At 36.1% G+C, this 4,040-nt stretch overlaps 1 non-coding gene across 1 annotated transcript; it reads left to right on the top strand.

Annotated features, from left to right (window-relative positions):
• Positions 1 to 2,034: 2,034 nt before the first annotated feature.
• LOC129312266 (small nucleolar RNA R71) lies at positions 2,035 to 2,141 on the top strand. Its single transcript, XR_008593511.1, has one exon. It is a non-coding gene; the product is annotated as a small nucleolar RNA R71 (small nucleolar RNA).
• Positions 2,142 to 4,040: the final 1,899 nt, after the last annotated feature.

Below are 4,040 nucleotides of genomic sequence, written 5' to 3'. Positions count from 1 at the left end.
ATACATGTAGTAGTAACAAGAGACAAATCATCATCAACATGTGAGAAAGAATCAAGCATGTGAGACTCACAAGCATCATGAAGCAATAACTCAATGGAACTTACACCTAACAAAGAATAATCCTCAAAAGGATGTTTCATTGCTTCATATATATTAAAAATAACATGATCCTCTCCACATTTCAAAATCAAACTACCTTTTTCCATGTCAATCAATGTACGGGCAGTCCTCATAAATGGCCTTCCTAAAATCAAAATATCATCCCCACTCCCTTCTTTTGACATATCAAGCACATAGAAATCCACAGGAAATAATAGACCTTTAACACAAACCAACAAGTCTTCTACTACTCCATGTGGTCTTCTAACACTTCTATCCGCTAATTGGCATATCATAGGTGTCTTATGCATGCAATCAAGACTCAAGGCATGATAAATTGAAAGAGGCATAACATTAATGGCTGCACCTAAGTCTATCAATGCATGAGAAAAATGTGTGTTGCCAATCTTGCATGGAATTGTGAAGGAACCGGGGTCCTCACATTTTATAGGGAGTTGAGGCTTCATGATAGCACTCACAGATGAGGGTAATTGTACCCTTGCATTAGGCCTAAATTTTCTTTTATTTGTACAACAATCTTTCAAAAATTTGGCATACTTAGGAAAGTTCTTAACTACATCCATCAAGGGTACATTAACATGAATCTTGTGGAAGAAATCATATACCTCTTGATCAAATTGTCCCTTTACTTGCTTAGGGACCACTTGTGCTTGTGGAAAAGGAAGCTTCTTCATAATCTCTTGACTTTGCTTTCCTTCTTCCTTCCTTGAACTCTCCTTTCTTGTTTCACTTTGCTCGGCCTCTCCCTCTTTTTCCTTACTAAACAACTCGGCCATAGTCCCCTTTTCCACCTTAGATGGTGGTTGCTCACATATGATCTCCTCAATGTTTTCATCCTCATCATCTCTACAAAAAGATGCATCATTAGGAGCAAAAGAAGAACTAGAAACATTAACATCAATTGAAGAATTTAAAGAGGGCTTCTCGGCCTTCCCTTGTCTTTTGTCTTCTTGTACTCTTTCTCCCAACTCCTTGCCACTCCTCAATGTGATAGCATTAAGATTAGCTTTAGGATTAGCAACGGTGTTGGATGGTAATGTAGAGGCTTGAGCATTGGCTGCACTTAATTGGTTAGCAAGCATATTCATTTGAGAAGTAAGGGCATCAATTTTAGAGTTCATGTTCTCACACTTGTTACCCATACTCTCTACCTTGTTCCCTAAGCCATCATACATGTTTTTATACAAAGAGTTCATTTCAATCAACTGCTTACGTAACACATTCACATCATTAGAAGAGTTCGAATTAGAAGAACTCTCAATTGGAACAAGCCTCCTATCACTATAAGAATTAGAAGAAGGTGTAAGAGAATTACCACTTGGATTGTAGCTTTGAGAAGAGCTACCTTGAGACAAATGAGGTGGAGGGTCACGGCCAAAGGTGTTTTGATAGGATCCTCTTTGTTGATTGTCTTGTAAAGCCACATTTGGATTTGAATAGGAGAAATTAGGATGGTCTCTCCATGAAGGGTTGTAAGTATTAGAATAAGCTCCTTGCCCTTGCCTCCCACCATAGGATTGTTTTCCATTGTAGATAGCATTTACTTGTTCAAACTTAATAGGACAATTGCTTTCTACATGCATAGGTGAGTCACAAAAAGTACAAGAATAAGGGACAAGTGCTTGAGAAGTACTTACATTGCTCACTTGAGATATTTGTGGAGCCAACATTCTCCCAATCTTGGCAGCTAGCAAGTCCACATATGAATCATTAAGAACTGAGGAACCTACCATATTCACATTTCTCTTTTCCCTTGTAGAGTATTGAGCACCACTTGAAGCCATCTTGTCAATTAGTTCCCAAGCCTTTAAGGAAGTGAGGTCAATCAAGCATCCACCACTAGCGGCATCAATGTTAACTTTGTCTCTTGGAATCAAGCCCTCATAGAAATATTGGACTAAATTCTCACTAGAAATTTGATGGTGTGGGCATTTAGCCAAAAGGCCTTGGAATCTAGTCCAATACTCATAGAGACTCTCATCCTCTCCTTGTTGGACCCCATAGATTTGCTTTCTCAAATTGGTGACCTTGGAATTTGGAAAGAATTTATCTAAGAAGAGTCTTCTTAGCTCGGCCCATGTGCTCACTTTCACATAAGAAGGGTAGTTGAAATACCACTCCTTTGCTAAACCTTCAAGAGAAAATACAAAAGCCTTAGCTTGAACATCATCAACATTTACATGCATAGGCTTCATAGTATCACAAACCAATAGGAAAGTATGCAAAAACCTATGGCAATCCTCTCCTGGTAACCCATGAAATTTAGGCAATGCATTAATCAAGGAGGATTTAATTTCAAATTGAACATTAGTAGGAGGAACATATAAGCCATAAGGATTATCATGCCAATTAGGTTGAGTTAATTGCCTAATGCTCCTCTCCTCTCTAGGGTTATGCAAGCCTTCAAATTCATTATTAACATGGCCATCATCATGCAAATTCTCATTCCCATTCCCATGGCCCTCATTATGCACATGCTCATGTCCTAAGATACCTTCCATTGTTGAATTACAAACCAAATGAGAATCAAGAATAGGTTGTGATCTTCTCAATCTAGAAATAGTCCTTTCAATTTCTGGATCTAATTCAACAAAAGAGGTATGTTTTCTTCGGGTCATGCACTAATCAAGCTCAAGAAAATTAAGAACAAAGAACAAGCTAAACTAAAATGCAAATCAACATGAAACAATTCAAAACACACAAAAGCAAGAGAAATAATTTTTTTTTTTTTTTTTATTAAACTCAATAGCAACAAAATGAAAAAAAAATAACACCAAACAAGTAGAAAGAGAGTTAGAAATGCTCAATCAAGAAGCTTTGGCAATTCTGGAATTCGCACAGTAGGCTCTCTGGAGACAGTGAACTTGTGAATTTTCTATCAGCAAATCCACATGATAAATTCCCCTGAAACTTTTATGAGAAACACAAGAGATATACAGGAAAATTATATAAAACTTTTAGATTAAAAATCCTTCCCAATCGTTCCCAGAATTTTTCACAAGTTGGTCCTCAAGTCTGGAGAAACAGGATTTCGTCCAGAAGACCTTCAGAGCTTCTAACAAACTTTCAAATAGGAAAATGGAAAAATTGAAGAAAATCCTAAACACAAGACAAGATAAGACAGCGATAAGAAAAATGAAAAGGAACTGGATCAATCAATTTGAACGCACAAAGAGGAAGATATGCTAACTCAAAGTTGAAACAGGGTTTTGGAATCCTCTGTAATGGCTCCCTGGACCTTGTTAGATTGTAAAATTTCCACAGGACACTTCCCACGTCCAAAATTGACCAAACCAATTTTAAAGTGAAGCTAGGATATAGAGCTTTCAATGAAATAAATTTCAAGTTCAAATTCCCTCAGACTCATTCCCAGTTAATTTTTCAATTTCAGACAGAGACACTAGAAACAGAGTATTTTCAGCTCTACACACCAAACCAACGAAAATTGCATAATTTTTTTTTTTCTTTTTCAAAACAGAATAAAAACACTCAAAACACACAAAAAAACACTAAACAAAACACAAAAAACAAATTTTTATAATTTTTCAAAAAAATTTTCAGGAACACTAAAAATATAAATTAAGTACTAAACTAAACAACCTTAGAATTAAACTTAAACCATTCCCGGCAACGGCGCCAAAATTTTGATAGGAAATTAGTCGCTTATCCTCAAAATTACACTAAAGCTAACCCTAATGCAATATAGGGCCAACCCTAGGTCATCTCCAAGGAATGGTTTTAAGTCTAATTGAAAGTTATCTAGTGAAATAAATCAACCAAAGTTTGTAGGAATTTAGTTATCTAGCTAATTATCTAAACTAATTACCTAATATGCAAGTAATTAAAATGCTAGTGAAAGTGAGTGAAATGAACTTCCCTTTTTACAATAATGGAACCCTAGAGATTAAGTTGATTTTGGA

Source organism: Prosopis cineraria, unplaced genomic scaffold (genome assembly GCF_029017545.1).
Source record: "Prosopis cineraria cultivar Desert tree isolate PC_DT_omini unplaced genomic scaffold, ASM2901754v1 PC5, whole genome shotgun sequence".
Taxonomy (NCBI): domain Eukaryota; kingdom Viridiplantae; phylum Streptophyta; class Magnoliopsida; order Fabales; family Fabaceae; genus Prosopis; species Prosopis cineraria.
This window is presented reverse-complemented; position numbering and strand designations above follow the sequence as displayed.